Genomic DNA, 14,320 nt, shown 5'->3' on the forward strand with positions numbered 1-14,320 from the left:
TACATATACAATGATGTTCATAGCAGCATTGTTGAAAATAGTCTCCACAAAAAGGGGAAAGAACTAATCCAAATATTCTTCAAAAATAGAATAAAAAATTGTAATATTCTCATGAACTATACTACTTCCCAGCAGGGAAAATTAGTGAACCACGGGTACAAACGTGGATTAATTTTTAAATATTATGTTGAATAAAAGATGCAAGACCCATAATACAGAGTGTTACATTAAAACAAACAAAAATTGATATATAGCTGGTAAACTATAAAGAAAAGCAAAGAAATGATTACACTAAAGTCACAGTGATGATTATCTCTGGTGGAAGCAGTGGTGGTTGGGCATCAGAAACAGAGACACAAGGGACTTCTGGACTACTGATAATGTTCCATTTATAGGGTGATTATTTGGTATTTGTTTCATAATTAATTGTTAAGCTATACATTTATATTTTTGCACTTTTCTGAATTGTGTTACATATTCTCAATGTAAAAAAAAAGTTTAAAAAATGAAGTGGACAGGTTTAACAGCAGCTTAGAAAAAGCTGAAGTGAGAATTACTGTATTGGAAGACAGATCTAAAGAAATTGTCCAGAATGCAGTTCAGAGAGACAAAGAGATAAAAAGTAGGCAAGAAAGATTGCATTGGAATTCTAAAAGACATGAGACAAAAAAGGAGCAGTATTTGAAGGGGTTGATGGCTAAAAATTTCTCAGAACTGAAGAATAGATAACTGACAAAATTGGGAAGCCCAAGTAATCACAAGCAGTTTAAATAAAAAGTAATCCACACCTATAACACATCATAGTGAAACTTTCAGAATGTCTAAAATTTTTTTAAGAAGTCCACATATGGGAATGCTCATAGCTCTTGGTACGTGGCCCAGCTTCTGTCAAAATGTCTACTGCTTATGAAATTTTGTACAAGCCTAACCTGAAGGGTAATTACGTTACACCCTCAAGTACATACAGGTCAGTCAAAGCGTACAACTCTGATGCTGAGTAGAATGCTTTGAACATTGAAAGAGCCATCAGGACCAAAGGTATAGATGAAGTTACCATCATCAACATCTTGACCAAATGCAGCAATGAACAGAGACAGGATATTGCCTACCAGAGAAAGACCAAAAAGGAACTTGCATCAACACTGAAGTCAGCCTTGTCCAGCCACCTGAAGATGGTGATTTGAGGCCCATTGAAAACACATGCTCAGTATTATGCTTCTGAACTGAAAGCCTCCATGTAGGGGCTGGGGTTTGATAAGGACTGCCTCATTGAGACCATTTGCTCAAGGACCAACCAGGGGCTACAGGAAATTAACAGTCTACAAGGAAGTGTATAAGATTGATCTGGAGAAGGACATTGTTTCTGACATATCTGGTGACTTCTGCAAGCGGACGGTTGCCCCTGCAAAGGGTAGAAGAGGAGAGGATGGCTCTGTCATTGATTTTGTATTGATTGACCAAGATGCCTTGGATCTCTATTGTACTAAAGAGAAGAGGGGAGGAACTGAGTTTCTCAAATGGATCAGCATCATGATCAAGTGTCACCTCCAGAAAGTATTTGAAAGGTACAAGAATTATGGACCTTATAACATGTTAAAGAGCATCAAGAAAGAGGTCAAAGGAGACCAGGAAAATGCTTTCCTGAACCTGGCCTAATGTATTCATAATAAGCCCCTGCATTTTGCTCCATGAAAGGCAAGGGGACTCATTATAAGGTGTTGATTAGAATCATGGTCTCCAAATTGCTGTACTACTACATCCAGCAAGACACCAAGAGTGACTACCAGAAAGTGCTCTGTACCTGTGTGGTGGGGATGACTGAAGCCTGAGACTGTCTGAATGTCCAGAAGTAGTGCTTCTATGCTTCTAGCTAACAGTTCTAGAAAATCAGCTTGCTACTAACAGCCCCCTTGTGCCCATTCCCTGCGAGGATGATGTTAGTATTGCTCCCCTTGGCCCCAACCTTATTTTAGTTGCCTAAGCATTGCCTGCCTTTCCTGTCTAGTCTCTCTTTCAGCCAAAGAAATGAATATTCCAAGGAGTTGGAAGTGCAATCTATGATGTGAAACACTTTGCCTGTTGTGTACCTTGTCATAAATAGATGATAAACTAAATTTTTATTTTAAAAATTAAGAGAAAAGATATTAAAAGCAGTCAGAGAGAAAAGATATATAACCTTCAAGTAAATGACAATTACATTAACTCCTTTTTTCATCAATAGTGAAAGCTAGAGAACAGTACAACAATATTCCTAATGTGCTAAAGAAAAAATAAGTCTATTCCTAGAATTATTAAACTTAGTGAAAATAACATCCATGAAAGAAAGAGATCTAAAAACATTAAATAACTCATGGAGTAAAGAGTAATTGAAATTAAAAATATTTAGAAAGGCTTAGAGACAAAACACTACATGTCAAACTTGTGAAATACAATTAAAGTGGTACTTTAGAGAAAAATTATAATCTTAAATGCTTATATTAGAAAATAAAACAGAAGGGAGATCAATATGGTGGAGGAGTAGGTCATGGAGCTCACCTCCTCCCACAAATACATCAAAAATACATCTCTGTGTGGAACAATTCTCATAGAATATCTACTGAACACAGGCAGAAGACCTCAGACTTCTGAAAGGGCAAGAAAAGCTCCATGTAACCAGGTATGACAAAAGAATAAAGAAAAAGAGAGAGAGAGAAAGGAATCGGAATAGGACCTGTGCCCCTGGGAAGGAGCCATGGAAGAAGAAATGTTACCACACCCTGGAAAGTCCCCTCACTGGCGGGGAGACAAGCCAGGATAGAGGGGGAACTTTGGAGCCTTGGAGGAGAGCATGACAACCAGTCTGTGGAAGGCAAAACAGAGAGAGACCTTCACAGATGGTCGATACCACCACTGTGCACTCCCCAGCCTGAGACGCTTGTCCCCGGTGTGGTCGGGGGCTGGGTGCTAAAGCGTGGGCTTCAGAGGTCAACTTGGGGAGAGAACTGGGATTGGCTGAGTGGAGACAGCCTGAAGGGGCTGGAGCAGGGTGTGGCTGCAACTGAGGGTATATGCAGAAGAAGCCTGAGCCAGCCAGAGTGGCAAGGCACCATTGTTGGGGGGTGCTCAAGGAGAGGGGTGGGACCACATAGGAAATTCTTTCCCCATTCAGGTTGTCAGGTAACAGGACGGCCTATACAAGCTCTGGGGGTGGGCATGAGCCCCCTCTGCCATCATGGGCTTCGGAGGTGGGTGTGGGTCCCTGCCACTTCCGAGAGAATCGAGAGTGAGTGCCAATCACTGTCCCCACCCTGTCATGGGCCCAGGGAGTGTGCTCAGACTGCTGCCACTGCTGAGAGACCCATGAGCAAGAGTTGATTGCTGCCCCTGCTGTTGCAGCCCCTGGGAGTATGCATGAGCCACCACATCTGCACACCCCCTATCAAGGGGCTAACAGCCAGGACATGCTGAGGAAGGAGGTGGAAGGCATCCAAACTAAAAGCAGCTCTCATGCCAAAAATATTAAACCCACACAAGTTACACAGGGATGCTCCCACATATATCTAGCCTTCCAAGACTACAGTAGATAACTGTTTCTCCTAAACTCATGGAGTAAGGGAAACGGAAGTAAAATGAAGAAGCAGAGAAACCACTACCACTTAAAATACCAAGAGAATTTCCCTGAAGGAACAAACAATGAAACAGACCTCTTCAGTCTAATAGACCCAGAGTCAAAAAGGGGTAATGAAAACACTGACGGAATTAATAAAGGCTATCAACAGAAATGCAGAGTACTGTAAAAAAGAATGAGAAAATATAAGGAGGAGGCAAGAAAAATTAGAAAATTCATTTGCTGAGACAAAAGCTGAACTAAAGGCAATGAATAGCAGAATGAATAATGCAGAAGAATGAAGAAGTGATCTGGAAGATAGAATAATGGAAATCACCCAATCAAAACAGCAGACAGAAAGACAAATGAAAGCCATATATGAGACCTATGGGATAATATAACAAGCCAATCTACACATAATAGGGATTCCAGAAGGAGAAGAAAGAGAAAAGGGGATTGAAAATGTATTTGAAGAAATTATAGCTGAAAATTTCCCAAACCTAAAGAAGCAAACAGATGTCCAGATACAAGAAGCACAGAGAATCCCAAACAAGATGAACCCAAAGAGACCTACACCAAGACACATTATACTCAAAATGACAAAAGTTAACAATCTTTGAAAGGGAATAATCTGCAACCTAGTATACTCTACCCAGCAAGATTATCATTTAGAATAGAAGGAGAGATAAAGAATTTCTCAGACAAGCAAAAACTAAAAGAATACAGCAATACTAAACCTATCCTACAAGAAATAGTGAAAGGTCTTCTCTAAACAGAAAAGAAGGAAGAAGAAATAGGAAATCACAATTGGAAGTAAATCACTTAAATAAGCCAGTATACAGATCAAAAAGGAAAAAAGAAATCCATCTGTGAAAACAATGATAAACACAAGGAACAGCAAAAGGATAAACATGAAGATGTAAAAAAGGACATCAAAATCATAAAGTGTGGGGGAGGAGAGTAAAAAATGTAGATTCTTATTATCTTTTTTTAGAATTTGTTTGAGCCTACATAACTATCAGTCTAAAGGAAGCAGATATAGGAAGGGGTTAACATACTTGAAAAAAGGGGTAATCACAAACATAAAATAGATGCACAAAAAACAGAAAGAAGAGAACACAAACATAAAATAAAAGGAAATCATCAAACTACAAAAAGAAAAAGAAAGGAACAAAGGAGAAACAGAATCAACAGGAAAACAGGTTTAAAATGGCAATAAAGAGAGGGGGGAGGGCTTCCCTGGCGGCACAGTGGTTGAGAGTCTGCCTGCCAATGCAGGGGACACGGGTTCGTGCCCTGGTCCGGGAAGATCCCACATGCCACGGAGCGACTGGGCCCGTGAGCCATGGCCGCTGAGCCTGCGCGTCTGGAGCCTGTGCTCCGCAACGGGAGAGGCCACAACAGTGAGAGGCCCGCATACCGCAAAAAAAAAGAGAGAGTGGGAAGATGGCTGAAGAGTAAGACATGGAGATCACCTTCCTCCCCACAGACACATCAGAAATACATCTACATGTGGAACAACTCCTACAGAACACCCACTGAACGCTGGCAGAAGACCTCGGACCTCCCAAAAGGCAACAAACTCCCCACATACCTGGGTAGGGCAAAAGAAAAAATAATAAACAGAGACAAAAGAATAGGGATGGGACCTGCACCAGTGGGAGGGAGCTGTGAAGGAGGAAAGGTTTCCACACACTAGGAAGCCCCTTCGCGGGCGGAGACTGTGGGTGATGGAGGGGGGAAGCTTTGGAGCCGCAGAGGAGAGCACAGCAACAGGGGTGCAGAGGGCTAAGTAGAGAGATTCCCGCACAGAGGATCGGTGCCAACCAGCACTCACCAGCCTGAGAGGCTTGTCTGCTCACCAGCCGCGACAGGCGGGGCTGGGAGCTGAGGCTCGGACTTTGGTCGGATCGCAGGGAGAGGACTGGCGGCGTGAACACAGCCTGAAGGGGCTAGTGCACCACGGCTAGCCGGGATGGAGTCCAGGAAAAAGTCTGGACCTGCCAAAGAGGCAAGAGACTTTTTCTTCCCTCTTTGTTTCCTGGTGCGCGAGGAGAGGGGATTAAGAGTGCTGTTTAAAGAGCTCCAAAGACGGGCGTGAGCCGCGACTATCAGCGCAGACCCCAGAGACAGGCCTGAGATGCTAAGGCCACTGCTGCTGCCACCAAGAAGCCTCTGTGTGAGCACAGGTCACTATCCACACCTCCCCTCCCGGGAGCCTGTGCAGCCCGCCACTGCCAGGGTCCTGTGATCCAGGGACAACTTCCCTGGGAGAACACATGGTGCGCCTGAGGCTGGTGCAACATCACACTGGCCTCTGCCTCCGCAGGCTCGCCCCACATCTCTACCCTCCCTTCCCCCGGCCTGAGTGAGCCAGAGCCCCCGAATCAGCTGCTCCTTTAACCCCGTCCTGTCTGAGCGAAGAACAGACGCCCTCCATGACCTACATGCAGAGGCGAGGCCAAATCCAAAGCTGAACCCCGGGAGCTGTGTGAACAAAGAAGAGAAAGGGAAATTTCTCCCAGTAGCCTCAGAAGTAGCGGATTAAAGCTCCACAATCAACTTGATGTACCCTGCATCAGTGGAATACCTGAATAGGCAATGAATCATCCCAAATTGAGGAGGTGGACTTTGAGAGTAAGATATATTATTTTTCCCCCTTTCCTCTTTTTGTGAGCATGCATATGTATGCTTCTGTGTGAGATTTTGTCTGTATAGCTTTGCTTTCACCATTTGTCCTAGGGTTCTGTCCATCTGTTTTTTGTTTGTTTGTTTTACTTAAAAAATTTTTTTTTCTTAATAATTATTTTTTAATTATTTTATTTTATCTTACTTTATTTTATTTTATTTTATCCTTATTCTTTCTACTTTTTCTCCCTTTTATTCTGAGCCGTGTGGATGAAAGGCTCTTGGCGCTGCAGCCAGGAGTCAGTGCTGTGCCTCTGAGGTGGGAGAGCCAACTTCAGGACACTGGTCCACAAGAAACCTCCCAGCTCCACGTAATATCAAACAGCGAAAATCTCCCAGAGATCTCCATCTCAACACCAACACCCAGCTTCACTCAACAACCAGCAAGCTACAGTGCTGGACACCCTACACCAAACAACTAGCAAGACAGGAACACAATCTCATGCATTAGCAGAGAGGCTGCCTAAAATCATAATAAGGCCACAGACAACCCAAAACACCACCAGACGTGGACCTGCCCACCAGAAAGACAAGATCCAGCCTTATCCATCAGAACACAGGCACTACTTCCCCCCACCACGAAGCTTACACAACCCAATGAACCAACTTTAGCCACAGGGGACAGACACCAAAAACAATGGGAACTACGAACCTGCAGCCTGCAAAAAGGAGGCCCCAAACACAGTAAGATAAGCAAAATGAGAAAACAGAAAAACACACAGCAGATGAAGGAGCAAGATCAAAACCCATCAGACCTAACAAATGAAGAGGAATAGGCAGTCTACCTGAAAAAGATTTCAGAATAATGATAATAAAGATGATCCAAAAGCTTGGAAATAGAATAGAGAAAATGCAAGAAACATTTAACAAGGACCTAGAAGAACTAAAGAGGAAACAAACAATGATGAACAACACAATAAATGAAATTAAAATACTCTAGAAGGAATCAATAGCAGAATAACTGAGGCAGAAGAACAGATAAGTGACCTGGAAGATAAAATAGTGGAAATAACTACTGCAGAGCAGAATAAAGAAAAAAGAATGAAAAGAACTGAGGACAGCCTCAGAGACCTCTGGGACAACATTAAATGCACCAATATTCGAATTATAGGGGTCCCAGAAGAAGAAGAGAAAAAGAAAGGGAGTGAGAAAATATTTGAAGAGATTATAGTTGAAAACTTCCCTAATATGGGAAAGGAAATAGTTAATCAAGTCCAGGAAGCACAGAGAGTCCCATTCAGGATAAATCCAAGGAGAAACACACCAAGACACATATTAAACTGACAAAAATTAAATACAAAGAAAACGTATTAAAAGCAACAAGGGAAAAACAACAAATAACATACAAGGGAATCCCCATAAGGTTAACAGCTGATCTTTCAGCAGAAACTCTGCAAGCCAGAAGGGAGTGGCAGGACATATTTAAAGTGATGAAGGAGAAAAACCTACAACCAAGATTACTCTACCCAGCAAGGATCTCATTTAGATTTGATGGAGAAATTAAAACCTTTACAGACAAGCAAAAGCCGAGAGAGTTCAACACCACTAAACCAGCTTTAGAACAAATGCTAAAGGAAATTCTCTAGGCAAGAAACACAAGAGAAGGAAAAGACCTACAATAACAAACCCAAAACAATTAAGAAAATGGGAATAGGAACATACATATCAATAATTACCTTAAATGTAAATGGATTAAGTGTTCCTACCAAAAGACACAGACTGGCTGAATGGATCCAAAAACAAGACCCATATATATGCTGTCTACAAGAGATCCACTTCAGACGTAGGGACACATACAGACTGAAAGTGAGGGGAGGGAAAAAGATATTCCATGCAAATGGAAATCAAAAGAAAGCTGGAGTAGCAATTCTCATATCAGATAAAATAGACTTTAAAATAAAGACTATTAGAAGAGACAAAGAAGGACACTACATATGATCAAAGGATCGATCCAAGAAGAAGATGTAACAATTATAAATCTTTATGCACCCAACATAGGAGCACCTCAATACATAAGGCAAATACTAACAGCCATAAAAGGGGAAATCGACAGTAACACATTCATAGTAGGGGACTTTAACACCCCACTTTCACCCATGGACAGATCATCCAAAATGAAAATAAATAAGGAAACACAAGCTTTAAATGATACATTAAACAAGATGGACTTAATTGATATTTATAGGACATTCCATCCAGAAACAACAGAATACACATTTTTCTCGAGTGTTCATGGAACATTCTCCAGGATAGATCATATCTTGGGTCACAAATCAAGCCTTGGTAAATTTAAGAAAATTGAAATTTTATCAACTATCTTTTCCGACCACAACGCTATGAGACTAGGTATCAATTACAGGAAAAGATCTGCAAAAAATACAAACACATGGAGGCTAAACAATACACTACTTAATAATGAATTGATCACTGAATAAATCAAAGAGGAAATAAAAAAATGCCTAGAAACAAATGACAATGGAGACACGACGACCCAAAACCTATGGGATGCAGCAAAAGCTGTTATAAGAGGGAAGTTTATAGCTATACAAGCCTACCTTAAGAAACAGGAAACATCTCGAATAAACAACCTAACCTTGACCTAAAGCAATTAGAGAAAGAAGAACAAAATACCCCCAAAGTTAGCAGAAGGAAAGAAATCATAAAGATCAGATCAGAAATAAATGAAAAAGAAATGAAGGAAATGATAGCAAAGATCAATAAAACTAAAAGCTGGTTCTTTGAGAAGATAAACAAAATCAGTAAACCATTAGCCAGACTCATCAAGAAAAAAAGGGAGAAGACTCAAATCAATAGAATTAGAAATGAAAAAGGAGAGGTAACAATTGACACTGCAGAAATACAAAAGATCATGAGAGATTACTACAAGCAACTCTATGCCAATAAAATCGACAACCTGGATGAAACACACAAATTCTTAGAAATGCACAACCTGCCGAGACTGAACCAGGAAGAAATAGAAAATATGAACAGACCAATCACAAGCATTGAAATTGAGACTGTGATTAAAAATCTTCCAACAAACAAAAGCCCAGGACCAGATGGCTTCACAGGCGAGTTCTATCAAACATTCAGAGAAGAGCTAACACCTATCCTTCTCAAACTCTTCCAAAATATAGCAGAGGGAGGAACACTCCCATACTCATTCTAGGAGGCCACCATCACCCTGATAACAAAACCAGAAAAAGATGTCACAAAGAAAGAAAACTACAGGCCAATATCACTGATGAACATAGATGCAAAAATCCTCAACAAAATACTAGCAAACAGGATCCAACAGCACATTAAAAGGATCATACACCATGATCAAGTGGGGTTTATCCCAGGAATGCAAGGATTCTTCAATGTACACAAATCAATCAACGTGATACACCATATTAACAAACTGAAGGAGAAAAACCATATGATCATCTCAATAGATGCAGAGAAAGCTTTCAACAAAATTCAACACCCATTTATGATAAAAACCCTCCAGAAAGTAGGCATAGAGGGAACTTTCCTCAACATAATAAAGGCCATATATGACAAACCCACAGCCAACATCTTCCTCAATGGTGAAAAACTGAAACCATTTCCACTAAGATCAGGAACAAGACAAGGTTGCCCACTCTCACTACTCTTATTCAACATAGTTTTGGAAGTTTTAGCCACAGCAATCAGAGAAGAAAAAGAAATAAAAGGAATCCAAATCGGAAAAGAAGTAAAGCAGTCACTGTCTGCAGATGACATGATACTATACATAGAGAATCCCAAAGATGCTACCAGAAAACTATGAGAGCTAATCAATGAATTTGGTAAAGTAGCAGGATACAAAATTAATGCACAGAAATCTCTGGCCTTCCTATACACTAATGATGAAAAATCTGAAAGAGAAATCAAGAAAACACTCCCATTTACCATTGCAAAAAAAAGAATAAAATATCTAGGAATAAACCTACCTAAGGAGACAAAAGACCTGTATGCAGAAAATTATAAGACACTGATGAAAGAAATTAAAGATGATACAAATAGATGGAGAGATATACCATGTTCTTAGATTGGAAGAATCAACATTGTGAAAATACTCTACTACCCAAAGCAATCTACAGATGCAATGCAATCCTTATCAAACTACCACTGGCATTTTTCACAGAACTAGAGCAAAAAATTTCACAATTTGTATGGAAAGACAAAAGACCCCGAATAGCCCAAGCAATCTTGAGAACAAAAAATGGAGCTGGAGGAATCAGGCTCCCTGACTTCAGACTATACTACAAAGCTACAGTAATTTAGACAGTATGGTATTGGCACTAAAACAGAAATATAGATCAATGGAACAGGATAGAAAGTCCAGAGATAAGCCCACACACATATGGTCACCTTATCTTTGATAAAGGAGGCAAGAATATACAGTGGAGAAAAGAGAGTCTCTTCAATAAGTGGTGCTGGGAAAACTGGACAGGTACATGTAAAAGTATGAGATTAGAACACTCCCTAACTCTATACACAAAAATAAGCTCAAAATGGATTAAAGATCTAAATGTAAGGCCAGAAACTATTAAACTCTTAGAGGAAAACATAGGCAGAACACTCTATGACATAAATCACAGCAAGATCCTTTTTGGCCCACCTCCTAGATTAATGGAAATAAAAACAAAAATAAACAAATGGGACCTAATGAAACTTCAAAGCTTTTGTACAGCAAAGGAAACCATAAACAAGACCAAAAGAAACCCTCAGAATGGGAGAAAATATTTGCAAATGAAGCAACTGACAAAGGATTAATCTCTAAAATTTACAAGCAGCTCATGCAGCTCAATAACAAAAAAACAAGCAGCCCAATCCAAAAATGGGCAGAAGACCTAAATAGACATTTCTCCAAAGAACATATGCAGATTGCCAACAAACACATGAAAGAATGCTCAACATCATTAATCATTAGACAAATGCACGTAAAAACTACAATGAGATATCATCTCACACCAGTCAGAATGGCCATCGTCAAAAAATATAGAAACAATAAATGCTGGAGGTGTGGAGAAAAGGGAACACTCTTGCACTGCTGGTGGGAATGTAAATTGATACAGCCACTATGGAAAACAGTATGGAGGTTCCTTAAAAAACTACAAATAGAACTACCATACGACCCAGCAATCCCACTACTGGGCATATACCCTGAGAAAACCGTAATTCAAAAAGAGTCATGTACCAAAATATTCATTGCAGCTCTATTTACAATAGCAAGGAGATGGAAGCAACATAAGTGTCCATCATCGGATGAATGGATAAGGAAGATGTGGCACATACATACAATGGAATATTACTCAGACATAAAAAGAAACGAAATTGAGTTATTTGTAGTGACGTGGATGGACCTAGAGTCTGTCATACAGAGTGAAGTAAGTCAGAGAGAGAAAAACAAATATGCTAACACATATATATGGCGTCTAAGGAGAAAAAGAAAGGTCATGAAGAACCTAGGGGTAAGACGGGAATAAAGACACAGACCTACTAGAGAATGGACTTGAGGATATACACTGTGGTAGTGGTAGTGGTAGTATACACTACCAAACGTAAAATGGATAGCTAGTGAGAAGCAGCCGCATGGCAAAGGGAGATCAGCTCGGTGCTTTGTGACCACCTAGAGGGGTGGGATAGGGAGGGTGTGAGGGAGGGAGACACAAGAGGGAAGAGATATGGGAACATATGTATATGTATAACTGATTCACTTTGTTATAACACAGAAACTAACACACCATTGTAAAGCAATTATATTACAATAAAGATGCTAAAAAATAAATAAAATAAAATGGCAATAAATACATGTTTGTCAATAATTACCTTAAATGTCAACAGACTAAGTACTCTAATCAAAAGACGTGGACTGGCAGACTGGAAAGAAAAACAAGAGCCTACATTATGCTGCCTATAAGAGACCCACTTTAGGGCAAAGGAGACACATAGATTGAAAGTGAGGGGATAAAAAAAGATATTTCATGGAAATAGAAATGACAAGAAAGCAGGGTTCACAATACACATATTAGACAAAATAGACTTTAAAACAAAGGCCATAAAGAAAGATAAAGAAGGACACTATATATTGATAAAAGGATCAATACAAAAAGAGGATTTTACACTCATCAACATATATGCACCTAATATAGGAGTGCCCAAGTACATTTAAAAAAATGCTAACATACATAAAAGAAGAAAATGACAGGAATGCAATAATAGTAGGAGATTTAACACCGCACTCACATCAATGGACAGATCTTCGAGACAGAAAATCAGTAAGGCAACAGAGATCCAAAATGATACAATAGAACAGTTAGATTTAATTGATATTTTCAGGATATTACATCAAAAAAAAAAGCAGAATACACATTCTTTTCAAGTGCACATGGAACATTCTCTAGGATTGACCACATACTAGGGCACAAAACAAACCTCAACAAATTTAAGAGTATAGAAATTATTTCAAGCGTCTCTTCTGAGCACAATGGCATGAAACTAGAAATCAATCACAGAAAAAGAAATGAGAAAAAAAAAGATTACTTGGAGACTAAATAACATGCTACTAAAAAACCAATGGGTCAATGAGGAAAGCAAAAAGGAAATTTAAAAATACCTTGAGACAAATGACAATGAAAGCACAACCATAAAAAAATCTATGGGATGCAGCAAAAGCAGGTATTAGAGGGAAGTTCATAGAGATACAGGCTTTCCTCAAAAAACAAGAAAAATCTCAAACGACCTAACCTACCACCTAAAAGAATTAGAAAAAGAAAAATAAACAAAACTTAAAGTCAGCAGAATGAAAGAAATAATAAAGATAAGAGAGGAAATATATAAAATAGAGATTCAAGAAAAAATCGATAAAACGAAGAGCTGGTTCTTTGAAAGAGTAGAAAAAATTGACAAACCTCTAGCTAGGCTCACCAAGAAGAAAAGACAGAGAACACAAACAAAATGAGAAATGAAAATGGAGAAATATCAACTGATACTGCAGAAATACAAAACACCATAAGAGGATATTATGAATAATTATTTGCCAACAAATTCAACAGCCTAGAAGAAATGGACAACTTTCTAGAAACATACAGCCCACCAGACTGAATCAGGAAGAAATAGATAATTTGAACAGACCAACCACTAGAAATGAAATAGAATCTGTAATTTAAAAACTCCTTACAACAAAAGTCCAGGACCAGATGTCTTCACAGGGGAATTCTACCAAACACACAAAGAAGAACGTATACTAATCTTTCTCAATCTCTTCCAAACGCAAACTCAACCATCATGCTGACACCAAAACTAGACAAAGATACCACCAAAAAAGAAAATTACAGGCCAATATCTTTGATGAATATAGACGCAAAAATTCTCAATAAAATATTAGCAAGCTGAATCCAACAACACATAAAAACGATCATATACCATGACCAAATGGGATTCATCCCAAGTTCATGAGGATGGTTCAACATACACAAATCAATCAATGTGATATACCACTTAAACAAAAGAAAAGACAAAAACCACATGATCATCTCAATAGATGCAGAAAAAGGATTTGACAAAATTCAACATCCATTCATGATAAAAACTCTTACCAAAGAGGGTATAGAGGGAACATATCTCAACATAATAAAAGCTATTTATAACACAAACACATGGAGGGTAAACATGTTATTAAATAATCAATGGATCACTGAAGAAATCAAAGAGGAAATCAAAAAATACCTAGACACAAATGACAAATAACATGACAATCCAAAACCTAGGGGATGCAGCAAAAGCAGTTCTAAGAGGGAAGTTTATAGCAATACAATCCTACCTCAAGAAACAGGAAAACTCTCAAATAACAACCTATCCTTACACCTAAAGAAACTAGAGAAAGAAGAAGAAACAAAACCCAAAGTTAGCAGAAGAATAAAAATCATAAAGAAGAGCAGAAACAAATGAAATAGAGATGAAGAAAACAATAGCAAAGATCAATGAAATTAAAAGCTGGTTCTTTGAGAAGATAAACAAAATTGATAAAACTTTAGC

General features: G+C 39.1%; 1 pseudogene; it reads left to right on the forward strand.

Moving 5' to 3' along the window:
- Window positions 1-252: 252 nt before the first annotated feature.
- On the forward strand, window positions 253-1,822 carry LOC115861863 (annexin A2-like; annotated as a pseudogene).
- The last annotated feature ends 12,498 nt before the right edge of the window (window positions 1,823-14,320 follow it).

The sequence above is a fragment of the Globicephala melas genome, chromosome 1, assembly GCF_963455315.2.
Source record: "Globicephala melas chromosome 1, mGloMel1.2, whole genome shotgun sequence".
Taxonomy (NCBI): Eukaryota; Metazoa; Chordata; class Mammalia; order Artiodactyla; family Delphinidae; genus Globicephala; species Globicephala melas.